A 14,952-nucleotide genomic window follows, 5' to 3' on the forward strand; every position below is an offset into this window, starting at 1 on the left:
CAAAGGCACCGGGAATCAATGAACTACGCAATCTCCTATGTCGGATACTCCATGAGCGCGACGCGAAGGCAAAAAGGATATAATCCTATTGGAACATGCAATATGTATTTGTACAATGCAATGATATGAATAAAGTGCAGTGTTCCTTATATGGTGTTTTGTCTTTCTTTGTCTATTTTATTTTATTTCTTGTTTTCATTAAGCAAGATGGCACGCCCGCATATTTGTACTCTCATGTACGCATCTAGCAAAACCCCTACATACCCTAGGGGAAAGTTTCGCTACTTTTTGTCGAAACAGACGCAAACGGTGGCTGAGCCTTCATCGCCCCGCTGCCCTGAGAGACTGGTTCGATATCCGATGCAACCCACCCACGCCGCGAGCAGGGAGTGGGAGTTTCTCCCGGCGTCCGTCAAACCAGAATCATGAACACGGATTCAATGCGTGTGGCGCCCTGGTTCGTACGAGATTGGGGCCTCGGCTGCCCGTGGCCCCCGGCGGTGCCCCTCTACAGTAGATCTCGGTGGCCCTCGCAACTCCACGCTACGCGCGCCGCTTGCCGCTCGAAGACGGGACCGACTTCGCCGCCGCCCTCGCTCGCGGAGACGGACGCCTCACCTGCTCGCCGCTGGAATCAGGTGAGTGCGAGCTTCCTTGAATATCACGCAGTGTGCGCTCTAACCTGTGGTACTAAAAATTGGTACTCTCTCCTTCTCAGTTTATTAGTCTTCTCCGTATCTCTAGGTCATCAATTTGACCTATATAATTTAAATTATATAATACAAAAATTATATCGTTAAAAAATAGAACATCTAAATTTTCTAATGATATAATTTTTATAACATAGAAATAATACTAACTTGATTAAATTTGCGATCTAGGGATACACGTACGCCTAATAAAATGTGAGAGAGGGAGTACCGTCTTTTTAGCTGTCAATCTTACAATTGATTATTACTAGCAAAAGACTCATATTGCAATAGATTCAGAGTGCTGAATTGTGGACTGAGTAGGATTATACACTTATTACTGCAGCTATAGCAGTAGTATCATTTTTTAGCTTATTGTTAAAAGAGAGTTAGCCTTCGATATCCAATTATGGGTGTCTCAATTTTTTAGCTCCTCGTTTATTCCTCTGCCTTGAATTGTAGTTACTATTTCCATATACAAGAAAAGTATTTATGCCAACACCTAGACTCAGTCCATACCGCAGAAAATTGTGATACGATAAAACCGAACTAGGACAGTACTACTAGTACTCTACCGTCCATTTCATTGTTAGTTGTCCTAATCATGATAAATTCTTGGCATAACTTCTGTATAAGAAAAATATGTATGCCAAGACCAAAACCGAGACTTGGACCACCATAGATATATTGTGCTTCTGGGTGAACTCAAGACCAGCTACTCTCTACATTTCATTGTCATTCCAATCTGCCTCTTCCTCCTCGTCCAACCAATATGGCTGAGTTTGGGAATCTCGCCTAAGGAGCTGCCGCAATACTTTGCCTATTGATTTTCCAAGTAGAACCATGTGCTGAAGCAAGGATATCAGGTGGGACTGGAACCTGCATTGGCAGCAAGCGGGATGCGCTTCTCTCCTTCAAGGCAGGCCTTCTGGACCCTGCTGGCCGTCTCTCATCATGGCATGGTGAAGACTGCTTGCAGTGGGAGCGAGTCCGGTGCAGCAGCAAAACAAGCCATGTCGTCAAGCTCAACCTCCGCAACACGCAGAAGTTCAACATCAACAGCCTGAGCTTGCTGAGAGATGAGATGGGTCCCTCTTTGACTGCTTTGCAACAGTTGAGGTATCTTGATCTGAGTGGGAATTACTTCAACGGCACTAGCATACCTGTGTTTCTGGGCTCTCTAGAGAACCTAAGGTATCTCAACCTCTCGTCATCAGGTTTTGGTGGGACGATACCTTCCCAGCTTGGTAATCTCTCGAATTTGGAATATCTTGATGTTAGTTCGAATATTTTGTATGGTCTACACGCAGTGGATCTTGCATGGTTGTCACGTCTATCATCGTTGAGTAACCTTGACATGAGCTATGTGAACCTCGGTGCCGCTCAGAATTGGGTTCACATGGTTAACATGCTTTCTTCTTTGAGAGTGCTTCGCTTAGTAAGTTGTGGGCTTACCAGAACCGTGTCTGCTCTTTCAAAATGAAACTTCACACATCTCAAAGTCCTTGATCTATCATTCAACTTGTTTGACACATCACTAGAACACGATTGGTTTTGGGATCTCACAAGCCTTAAGGAGCTTCACCTCTCCCAATGCAAGTGGCATGGATCTATTGCCAGGGAACTGGGAAGCATGATGTCCCTTCAAGTAGTAGATTTCACTACAGGAATGGTGACAGATGCCGACGGCCAGAGTGTACGCCGACGGCTTTTTATCGGGGCCGTCGGCGTACGGCCTCGCCGGGGCAGCTCACGAACCCGACCGTCGGCGTACGAACACCGTCGGCGTAGAGGAGGCTACGCCGAGGGCAGCCGTCGGCGTCACCTTGGCCCTCGGCGTAGCACCGGAGCCAACAACTTTGATTACTACGGAAGGTTACAAAGTGTATACGAGTTGACATTCAATCGTACGAACGTGCAACTCAATATCGTCGTGTTCAAGTGTCATTGGTTCGACCCAATAGGTGGACAGAGAAGTGATAAGTCCATTGGGTTAGTTGAAGTTAAGCCTTCAACCACCTATAGCGGAGCCGATGTCTTTATTGTGGCTCACCAAGCCAAGCAAGTTTATTATTTGCCCTACCCATGCCGTAAAGCGGAACTCAAGGGTTGGGAAGTCGTCTTCCGGGTATCGCCACATGGTAACCTACCGATTCCCTCTGAGGATGATTACAACAACATTGACCCCGTGACATACGAGGGGATTTTCTATCAAGAGGAACAGGACTTCGGGGAATATATTTTAGAACCGTTTGTTCAAGAGGACCTCGGGAACGATGCGTAAACTCGTGGTGAGTCGGTGGTGGATCTAAAGGACATATCTATGCTCGAGAAGTTACTTGAGGCGAATGACAATTATGATGAGCCTCCACCCGTCGACCCTTCAACTTTGTACTCACAAGATAGTGATAGTGATAGTGGGCCGGAGAAAGAGAAAGAGAAAGAGAAAGAGATGGAGTATGAGAGTGAGCATGAGAGCGATGATGGCTGGTGAGGGTCTTTTATTCTTAGTATTTATTATGTCAACATGCTTCTTAATTGCATTGTGCCTTTTATTCTTAGTATCTTCATTTTATTATGTCAACATGCTTCTTAATTGCATTGTGCCTTTTATTCTTAGTATCTTCATATAATATGTCTTTGTGCTTAACTCGTTTTATTCTTCTCAATGCAGGTGACTCGGACAATATGAGCAGCGGCAAGGCAGTACTCCGAGAGCTTGCTTAAGACGCCGGCGCGAGTGAAGAGGAATATTCCTAGACCCACTAGACGGAGTGATCGAGCCCCGGTGCAAAATCCGCGTTACGCCGATGGTACCGATGGAGGACGAGGTCGAGGAGGACGAGGTGGAGGTCGAGGACGAGGACGAGGAGGACGAGGTGGAGGACGAGGTGGCGGCGGGGTACACATGGACTTTGACGAGCCACCCTCCGCTTCCGGCGACGTGGCTCCTGAGTTGTACCTAGAGGGTCCGTCTAGTGGGGAGGTGGAGATGGAGACGGAGTCTACACACGAGTCGGACTCTAGGGCTGAGTTGGAGGTGATGGAGGATGGGGGTGCGCCGAAGCCCTTGAAGCTTCGTGGAGAAGCTAGAGTCCCCGATGCGAGGAAGGAGCCGAAGACCCATGATGACAAGGCCCTTATCATTCCTTCGAGCGATGAGTAAGTGTACTACTTCAGAAATTTCGAACATGTATTTTCATCTTGGGCATAATAAACAATTTGGCATGTGTACTAATGTGTGATTTATTTGCAGCAATCTGGACATGGGATGCCAAGCCCCCCGCATGCCTAACAGCTTGCTTGGGGCTCGATTAAGAAGTTCTGGCCCGGCGGATACACTCCCCTTAGCACGGTCCCCGGTGGCCCGACGAAGCTAGCCACTACTTGGGCGGACTATGAGGATGCCCCCGCCGTAGGCTTCGCGACAGCCGCTGAGGCCGTGACCACCAAGTTCTGGGTAAGGCATATATTTCTCGAGCACCGTTCATAGTTGATGACCCTAATATGCTAACTCATGACTTTCACAACTGATTTATGCATGATTGAAGTGCTTCTATCGTGTGGACCCGGAGCATGACACGCAGGCGCGTCTCACTTTGCGTGGCGCTTGCGAGAGGTTGACACCGCAGCGAGTGGTACAACCAAAAGTTCACCAGCGCTAGTGCCTTCTGGGCTAACAAGGGTAAGAGGGTCAAGAAGGAGTACTATGTTGGTAACGAGCCTATGGACGAATGGGCAATGACCATTGAGGAGTACATGTCGGTGAGTAAAATGTCAATGAGATTCTACATTGCTGCTAAGTTTTCATTGAATTATCTTGAGCTGAGTATTGCGTTTTCAGGTTTGTCCCGAGTGGGCCGAGCAGCATAGGGAGGCATGGGAGGAGCTGATTAGGGCGAGGTGGCTCAAGCAGGACGAGGAGTTTGCAGCCGTGTCGAGGCGTAACATGGAGAACCGAGGCACCGGTGGCACACATCGCGCGGGAAACCGCGACTACACCCGCTTCAAGGGGAAAAAGGTATGTATATACATGGAACGACCTTCATTCATTTCCCGCCATGTCTCATTTGTGGTACGCTTAACTTTTCTTTTCGCGATGCGAGGTGGCCGAGGCACCACCTGGGGTGGTGCTTCATGATGCCCGGATATATGACATGATGCGGACGAAGCGTAAGCCCAATCCCGCATTGCCTCAGCCACGGTACTACGGCAATGCCAAGGCCGCCAAGGAGGACTACTCGCGACATGGTCAAGTCTCGTCACCCCGAGGTGGATGACCCCTTGAGCATTCCGGTCGACGAGGAGTCGTTGGTCCTGTCGGGGCACGGCGTCCGCATGGCCGTTTCCCTTGGATGAATAAGGTGGTCAAGCCTACCCACTCCACGAGCTACACGCGCCTCAAGCATACCCTCACCGCCGACAGCCCCCAGCCTCGTCCACGGCCTGCTCGTCCACCCGCCTACGATGTAAGTTTCCTCATTTTCATCCTCTTTCCGGTTTTCCTTCCTACATGGCTAAGTGTTTACGAGATTCATTGTTTCTGAAATTGTAGCCTCGAGTTCGAGGCGGCCTTCGAAGCCTGCAATGAAGCGTATCAGCAGGCCGCTGCCCGGTGGAATAGGCAGAATACGGCCTACATGGCGTATATAGGAGTAAGTCCGAATCTTTCTTCACGCAAGTAGATGACAAGTCTCGGCTTGATGCTTTATTTCTGCAAAGCCTAACTTGTAACCTATCTTGCAGGAAATGATGATTTCTATGTCTATCGGTACACCGCCACCGGCTCGAGTTACCGTGGCGGGGGACATGCCTATCATGCCATCGAGGGCAGCTTTCGCTGCGACTTACTACGGATCCACACCGGAGGTAAGTTCTTTGCCAAACCGGTAGTTACCACTTTCCTTTGCCTCGCAAGTTGCTAACATGTAGGGAACACGTAGGGAACGGGATGGTCCGGGAACCGGGCATCGCCGGGTGGGCGCGAGGTCACACCGGTTCATGAAGGTGGTCGGTCTCCCGGGCGTTCCGCTGGTGCCTCTCCGTCGACTACTCCTGGGACTACTCCCGGTGCCTCTCCGTCGACTTCTCCCGGGCGTGCTACCGGTCCTTCTCCAGGTGGTTCTTCCGCAGCTTCTACCGGAGCGAAACCCCGGGCTGCTCGTTTCGCCAACGATGTGGGCGGACACACCCCGCCCGGGTCCTTCCTCCGCTAGTCGGCTTAGAACTAGGGTTTGCTTGCTACTACTATGTATTTGGATGACATGGCACTCTCCGCTCTCCTCTTGTATGCTACTATGTGCACCATGTATGCTACTATGTGAATTATATGCTATTTTGGTGAATTATGGCGAATTTGGTCGATTCTGGATGAATTTGGATGAATTGGACCTGCTGAATCGCATTGCAATTGAATTGGAACATGATTTTGGCTGAAACGACAAAAAAAAAAAAATATGGCAGGCCTACGCCGAGGGTAATGCCGTCGGCATAGACCCCGGCATAGACCATATGGTCAGGTCTATGCCGAGGGGTTGCCCTCGGCGTAGACCGTGCGCCTGTCCGCGCGCCACGTGTCCCAGCCTCGGCATCATATGATCATGCATATGCCGAGGGGCATACCGTCGGCGTAGAGGCCGGGCTGGCAGCACCGCGACGGCCACGTCGCCTCTACCCGCGCAGGCCACCTGCCCTATGCCGAGGGTAGTGCCGTCGGCGTATTCTAGCGTCCGTTAACGGCGACGGCGCCCGCCACGAGACGCCGAAGGCCTCGACGCCGAGGGCTAACGAGCACCGTCGGCATAGGCGGCGTACGCCGACGGCCGGGCCTACACCGACGGCACGGTGCCATGTGCCGAGGGACCTGGACGCCGAGGCGATACGCCGAGGGCAGCCGTCGGCGTAGCCTACGCCGAGGGCCAGGCGTGGCTACGCCGAGGGCGGCCGGCCGTCGGCGTACACGTCCGTTCCTGTAGTGTTTTAGTATGAATGATATCGTTGGTTTGATACCGAGCAACTTAAAAAATCTGTGCAATTTGAAAGTGCTGCGTTTCGATGGTACGAACATTAATGCGAGCATGGGGGAGTTCATGGATCGGTTGCCATGGTGCTCATGGAGTACATTAAAAATGTTGTCAATAAGGAATGCGACTATGACCGGAAACCTACCACTAGAAGCTGGAGCACTTGGTAATTTGACAGAGTTGGATCTCAGCTACAATAAACTAAAAGGTGTGCTCAAGAAGGAGCATTTTTCAGGCTTGCTGAATTTAGAGAGTATTGACTTGTCAGGCAATTCCTTGAAAATGGACATTGAACAAAATTGGGTTCCTCCGTTTAAAGTTTAAACTAAAGCACATAAAGATATGGTCATGCTGAGTGGGCCCCCATTTTCCAGAATGGCTTAGATGGCAGACTGGCATTGATGTTCTTCTACTCAGAAATACATCTTTGGATGATGTTATTCCTGATTGGTTCTGGGTGACATTTTCCCGAGCTTCAGTCTTGGATGTATCAGAAACAAGGTTGCGTGGTTCTTTACCGTCAAATCTACAACACATGTCAGCTGAGAGTATACATCTTGGATCTAATAAGCTTACAGGTCAAGTTCCTAGGCTCCCTATAAATATATCATACTTGAATCTGTCCTCAAACTCTTTCACGGGTGTCAGGATCTTGCCCAGTACCTATCCTAGTACCTGACCAAGCCTGACGCTCGAGATCAACAGAAGCCGTCCATTTGTGATCCAACGGTCCAGATTCAAAGTTACCGCAAATAGCAAGATTCCCTCGCATATTCTCTCTGTAATAGGGATTAGTGTTAACAATCGCGTGGGTTGTCTTAATTACGTTTATTGTCGAGGCTCGCGGTCGTCGTTATAAGGCCGGAGAGTGGGAGGCTGGGTGGCTCGACGAATAACAAACCAAAAACCCTATTTCCTATTTACCTTGTTCTTCCTAGTTTTTCCTGCTTTATTTACCTGCATCTAGATGAATTAGATCCTAGTAGCTACTCTCCCCTCGAGGACCATGACAATTGGTATCACGAGCATCGTTCCTCCGGCCAAAATTTTTTCCCCCAGGGCCTATTCTATCTTCCCCGATCTCTGCAGATCTTGATCTGAAGCACCCACCTTTGCGCCAAACACCATGTCTATCATCCGCACGCGCTCACAGGAGCGAATGGAGCGGGAGGCTGAAGAAGCAGCGATCTTGGAAGCGGCGCAGGCGCAAGCGGCGGCCGAGGAGGAGATTGGATCTCGCCTTCCAAGGGAGGTCCTCAACATCAACAAGAAACTTGAGCGGCGGCAGGAGTCAGTGGATCTGATACAAGGTAATTTGGCTAAACTCACTGACATGGTTACACAGCTAACTCTGGGCATGAATCAGCCCGGATCTGCAGCTACAAGGAGTCAGATGAGGCAGGATCTCGGTGGGCTGCATACACCTCCACAGCTTGGGCACGTCCATCTCAGTCCAGTCATGGAGGGTCAGACACCGTCGGAGCAGGCAAGTTCATCTCACCATAACCATCATCCCCCATACCCCAACCCACCGCCTTTATCCCAACCACACCCAAGCCAACTTCCCCAACCATGCTTTGCTCCTATGACCCAAGGCAACAGCTTGCGAGTTGCTACCCAGCAGTATATGCCACAAAAGCCCGTGCCTTTCCCTTCAAACACCATGCCAGAGCCAAACCAGCAACAAGATCAAGCCCAGATATACTACAACACAAACCCATACACACATCCAAACCAATACCACCACCAGCCACACCTTTACCAGCCACATTCACCAACAGCTCAATACAACCCACACACCAGCTACCAATTTTCCCAACCATCATACTTCCCACAAAACCAGACCTTTGTTCCAAATTTCCCACCCATATACCCACCACCACAATATTCCTATGCACCACCACAGCCCACAGTACTGCCCCAGCAAGCAGTGCAGTGTGGTCAACAGCCAGAGACACAGGCAGGTAGCAATGGTAATGAGCAGCAACGCCCTAACACAGCAGGCAATGCTAGAAGGAGTATTACATACCCAACTGACACCAGGCAGCAAAATATTCAGCAACCCCAGGTGGAGCCTCATATTCGACCTCCTAGTATTGAATTGCCCATATTTTCTGGAGAGAATGCTGCCAATTGGATACTGGAATGTGAGAGTGTTTTCACCCTTGCTGGTATCACCACAGAACATAAAGTCAAGTGGGCAAATGCACATGTCAGAGGCAAGGCCAAAACATGGCTTAACAGTGCAAGACCAGAAATGCATCAGTTGAGTTGGAGCAAATTTTGTGAACTGATTTGTGAGCGTTTTCCTTGCCCTGGAGCCGAAGAATCGATGGAATTGTGTCAGCAATTGAAGCAAACCTCCTCAGTGGACCATTATATTGATCAGTTTGAGGATTGGATGACTCTTATGAAGCAAGATCACCCTTATCTACCTGAGAGCTTCTTTCTCTTGCGTTTTATTAGTGGATTGAAGGACACTATAAAGCATGACACTCAGTGCCATCAACCAGCAACACTAAGGAGTGCATATTGGTTTGCTAGGAAGCAGGAACTATCATACTTGTGCAATAATAAGAAAAATGCAACAAGTGCAAAACCTGTGACAACTTTCCCTGCTAACAGAAATAGTGGAGCAAGGGACAACAGGGCTAAACCTACCCAGGACAAGACAAGAGAAAAAGGAAAATGTTGGTATTGTCCAGAAAATTGGCACTATGGCCACAAATGTAATGAAATCAAAAATCTGTTGCATGCTATACAGTTACAGGGACACTCTGATGAGGAAGTGGAAGAAATTGAAGATGTACCTGTACCGCAACAGGAGCCACTGCCACAGCAAATGCCTCAGGAGAATCCACCATAGAAGGATAAGCTAATGTCCATATCCATAGCAGCATTGCAAGGCCAGAATGGTGATGAGACTATCTCTCTACCAGTAATTATTGGGGGAAGACAAGCAGTGGCTTTGGTCGATTCAAGCAGCTCCAACACATTTATTGATCATGACTTTGCAGTCAAACTAAATCTCCCAATGAGGAATACTGAAGCCAGGAAGGTGGTAGTAGCTGGAGGAGGGACTCTAACTTCAGCAGCAGTGGTGTCAAATTGCCCCTTTTCTATACAGAAAATTCAGTTCAACAGTGACTTTAGGGTATTGCCACTAAAAGGATATGATTTAGTGTTGGGAGTCTCATGGCTCAAGAACTATAACCCTACAACATTTGACTGGGTTGCCAAGACCTTGTCTTTGACTAAGAATGAGGAAATTTATACTTTTGTGGATCATACACAAGGGCAAAATACCAAGTGTATATCTGCCAAGAGGTGCTCCAAGCTGCTGAACAAAGGAAATGCAGGATACTTAATTCAGTTGTACTTGGTCAATGACAAGACAAAGCAACAAACACAACTCTTACAGTCATCAGCACCACTACCACCAAGCATCCAGAGAATACTCCATCAATTTGAGGATGTATTCCAGATACCAAAAGGGCTACCTCCAAAAAGGGACTGTGACCACAAAATTGTGTTGAAGGAGGGCTCAAATCCTCCAAATATCAGACCCTACAGGATCCCACACAGACAAAAGAATGTAGTGGAGGACTTGGTCCAAGAACTGCTACATAATAAGGAAATTAGACACAGCTCTAGCCCTTATTCATCACCAGCATTGGCAGTGTCAAAGAAGGATAAAACATTCAGACTTTGCACTGACTTCAGACAGTTAAATGATTTAACTATCAAGAACAAATACCCAATTCCTGTGATTGAAGATCTCTTGGATGAATTGACAGGAGCAACTATATTCTCTAAATTGGATTTAAGGTCTGGCTATCACCAAATTCGAATGCATGAAACAGATATTGAGAAAACTGCATTTAGAACACACTCAGGCCACTATGAATATTTGGTGATGCCTTTTGGCCTCACAAATGCCCCTGCAACCTTCCAGGAATTGATGAATACTATCTTTGCAGCCTTCCTAAGGAAATTCATATTGGTATTCTTTGATGATATATTGGTTTATAGCAAGAATATGGAGGAGCATGGAAGACACTTGCAGATAGCCTTACAGATCTTGAGAACTCACTAGCTGAAGGCCAAATACTCCAAGTGCACATTTGCTGCTGAACAAGTGGAATACTTGGGGCATATTATTTCAGCTAAGGGTGTTGCTACTGATCCCAGTAAAATCAAGGATATTGTCCAATGGAAGACTCCTACAACAGTCACCCAACTGAGAGGATTTTTGGGATTAACTGGCTATTATCGCCGCTTTGTGAAAGGATATGCTTCTATATGTCGACCACTGCATGAGGTACTAAAGAAAAATGCCTTTCATTGGGGCCAAGAGCAAGAAGAAGCATTCCAGCAATTGAAGGTAATTATGACCACACCACCTGTACTAGCTCTTCCAGATTTCACCCTCCCATTTGTGCTAGAAACAGATGCATCCGGAGTAGGCCTAGGAGCAGTGCTCATGCAGAAGGGACAACCCTTAGCTTTCTTCAGTAAGACTCTGGGAATTAAATCTCAAGCCCAGTCCATCTATGAGAAGGAAGCAGCAGCTATTCTGGAGGCACTCAAGAAGTGGAGACATTATTTAGTGGGCAACAAATTGGTCATTAGAACAGACCAGCAGAGTCTCAAATTCCTCACAAGCCAAAGATTATTGGAGGGTGTCCAACATAAACTTATGCTGAAACTGTTGGAATATGACTACTCCATTGAGTACAAGAAAGGAAGTGATAACACTGTTGCAGATGCATTATCCAGGAAAGTGGACCACCATTCTTCAGAAGAATGCTTGGCAATTACAACAGTAATCCCTAAATGGATGGAAGAAGTGATTACTTCTTATGCTACTGATGAGGCTTGCACTAAGAAGTTGCAGGAATTGGCAATTGATCCAATGAGCCATCCCAACTATTCCCTGACCTCAGGACTTCTCAGGTACAAAAATAGAATTGTGGTGGGACAGAACTCTGCTCTTTGCACTACTCTGTTTGATGCATTCCATAATTCTCCAATGGGAGGACACTCTGGTCAGAAGGTGACATTACACAGATTGAAGCAATCCTTCTATTGGCCTCACATGAAGCAATTTGTCAGTACAAAGGTGGCTCACTGTCCAATTTGCCAAATTTCAAAGACTGAGCATGTGTCTTATCCAGGATTACTGCAGCCATTGAATATTCCAGAGGAAAAGTGGACTGAAATCAGTATGGACTTTGTGGAGGGGTTGCCAAAAGCTAAGGGTAAAGATGTGATATTGGTAGTTGTTGATAGACTTACTAAATATGCACATTTTTTACCTCTCTCTCACCCATTCACTGCACAGCAAGTTTCTCAGGTATTCATGGATAATATCCATAAACTACATGGCATGCCTAGAGTTATTGTCAGTGATCGAGACACCATATTCACTAGCAAGCTATGGAAAGAAGTGTTCTCTGCCCTCAAAGTACAGCTGCACTATAGCACTGCTTACCACCCTGAATCAGATGGACAAACGGAGAGGGTAAATCAATGTTTGGAACACTACTTGCGCAGCATGACTTTCAGGGAACCAAAGAAATGGATAGCATGGTTACCTGCAGCAGAGTGGTGGTACAACACATCATACCACTCAGCCATTAAGAAATCCCCATTTGAAGCATTGTATGGGTACAAACCTCCACAGCTTGGAGAAATTGCTATACCCTGCAATGTATCCCAGGAGGCTGAGGTGACCCTGCAGGATCAGGAGCTAGCTGTCAAAGCATTACAAGCCAATCTGCAGCAAGCCCAACACAGAATGAAGAAGTTTGCTGATGCCAAGAGGACAGAAAGAAAATTTGATGTGGGAGATCTGGTCTATCTGAAGATGCAGCCATATAGAGAAGCAGCATTGGGATTGCGAAACTCTCTCAAGTTAACATCAAAATTTTATGGGCCATTTAGAGTAATCCAGAAAGTGGGCACTGTTGCTTATAAGTTGCAGTTACCAGAGGACACAAAACTGCACGATGTCTTTCATGTCAATCAACTGAAGAAGCATTTGGGCCCCAATGCAGTTCCTAATCCACGGCTCCCAGTCCTGACACCTGAAGGTAAGATCAAAACTGCTCCTTCCAGAGTTCTCCAAAGGCGTCAAATTCCTCGATCAGCTGGTGATTATGACATTCCTGTGGACCAATGGCTCATTCACTGGGAGAACCTCGAGGAAGCAGAAGCAACATGGGAGGACGTCAAGTTCATTCAAGCTGTTTTCCCTTCATTCAAGCCTTGAAGTCTTGCCTCGAGCGGCCGGTATTGTCAGGATCTTGCCCAGTACCTATCCTAGTACCTGACCAAGCCTGACGCTCGAGATCAACAGAAGCCGTCCATTTGTGATCCAACGGTCCAGATTCAAAGTTACCGCAAATAGCAAGATTCCCTCGCATATTCTCTCTGTAATAGGGATTAGTGTTAACAATCGCGTGGGTTGTCTTAATCACGTTTATTGTCGAGGCTCGCGGTCGTCGTTATAAGGCCGGAGAGTGGGAGGTCGGGTGGCTCGACGAATAACAAACCAAAAACCCTATTTCCTATTTACCTTGTTCTTCCTAGTTTTTCCTGCTTTATTTACCTGCATCTAGATGAATTAGATCCTAGTAGCTACTCTCCCCTCGAGGACCATGACAACGGGACCACTGCCATCAATGTTAAAAGCTCCATTGCTCGTGCAGTTTCTGGTGGCGAATAATCAAATTACAGGCACCGTTCCCTCATCTATGTGCCAATTGGCCGGTATTCTACGGTTGGCCCTATCCGGAAACAAATTAACAGGAGATGTTATGCAGTGCTGGAAGGAGCCATATAACAATCCTTCAGTGTTCAGCTTAAATTCTGTTGATCAATTTGGTTCTAGCATGTATAGTCTAGCCTTAAACAACAATGATCTCTCAGGTGAATTCCCTAAATTTCTTCAGAGTGCCACACAATTTGTGTTCCTTGATCTTTCATACAATAGGTTCTTTGGAACATTGCCAGAGTGGTTACCACAAAAAATGCCACAATTGCAGATTTTGAGGATGAGATCAAACCTGTTTAGTGGCGATATTCCTAAGAACCTTACTTTCCTTGAAAGTCTTCATTATTTGGACTTGGCCCATAACAATATATCAGGAAGCATACCATGGTCAGTATCAAACTTGAAAGCAATGAGGGGCATATCTTCAGATATTGATGATCATGAATTTTTTGAGGATAGCATGTCAGTCATCACGAAAGGCCAAACACGTGACTATACCTTTGAAATCTACAAGCTACTGGTCAATCTTGATCTTTCATGTAACAGTTTAACAGGGAAGATTCCAGAGGTGATAAGTTTGCTTATTGGGCTCAAGAATTTGAACTTATCAAACAATCAGTTTATCAGCAAAATCCCAAATCAGATTGGTGATCTCAACAAGTTGGAGTCCCTGGACCTATCATACAACGAGTTATCCGGTGAAATCCCGTCGGGTTTGTCAGCTTTAACCTCTATGAGCCATTTGAACTTGTCATACAACAACTTATCAGGCACGATACCATCCGGGCCACAGCTGCAGGTTCTTGACAACCTGGACTATACCTACATAGGCAACCCCCGTCTCTGTGGCTACCCCCTATCCAAGAACTGCTCTATTAGTACTACTGATGCAGAGAAAAGTGTCCATGGAGTTGCATATCATATCACGTACCTCTACCCGGGGATGGGCATAGGATTTGGGGTGGGTCTTTCGACGGTGTTTTGCACCATGTTACTGAGGAGAACCTGGGCAAGTGCCTACTTTCAGATCATTGACAAGCTGTATGATGAGGTTTATGTGTGGGTGGCTATAGCTTGGGCTCGCCTGATGAGAAAGACCCCCGACGACACAGCGTGAGGTGCCCGCGGCATGTGGTGGAATTGCTCAACCTACCTATAATGTAGTGCTGCTTTTTGATTTGGAAAATAAGTGGTTATTTGGTGCGTGTTCTGCTGCTATGTACTGCTACTCTAGGTGCTATTAGCTACCTATAAGTTATAATGAAACGCATCACTATATATTGTATTGGTTCAATCAAGTGGAATTGTTCACATATATAAGTCTATAAGATGTCTTGCTCTGTAAACATCCAATTCTAGTCTGATTGTAAACGATGTAACCATGATTTGGATCCTAGTGAATACATCTGCTATTGTAAACTATGTGCAACAATTGATGTGATATTCACCACCTCTTTCCCAG

The 14,952-nt window shown here is 47.1% G+C and overlaps 1 pseudogene; it reads left to right on the top strand.

Annotated features, from left to right (window-relative positions):
- The first annotated feature begins 1,372 nt into the window (after positions 1 to 1,372).
- On the top strand, positions 1,373 to 14,651 carry LOC124682614 (annotated as a pseudogene).
- The last annotated feature ends 301 nt before the right edge of the window (positions 14,652 to 14,952 follow it).

This window comes from Lolium rigidum, chromosome 1 (genome assembly GCF_022539505.1).
Source record: "Lolium rigidum isolate FL_2022 chromosome 1, APGP_CSIRO_Lrig_0.1, whole genome shotgun sequence".
In the NCBI taxonomy this organism is placed as follows: Eukaryota; Viridiplantae; Streptophyta; class Magnoliopsida; order Poales; family Poaceae; genus Lolium; species Lolium rigidum.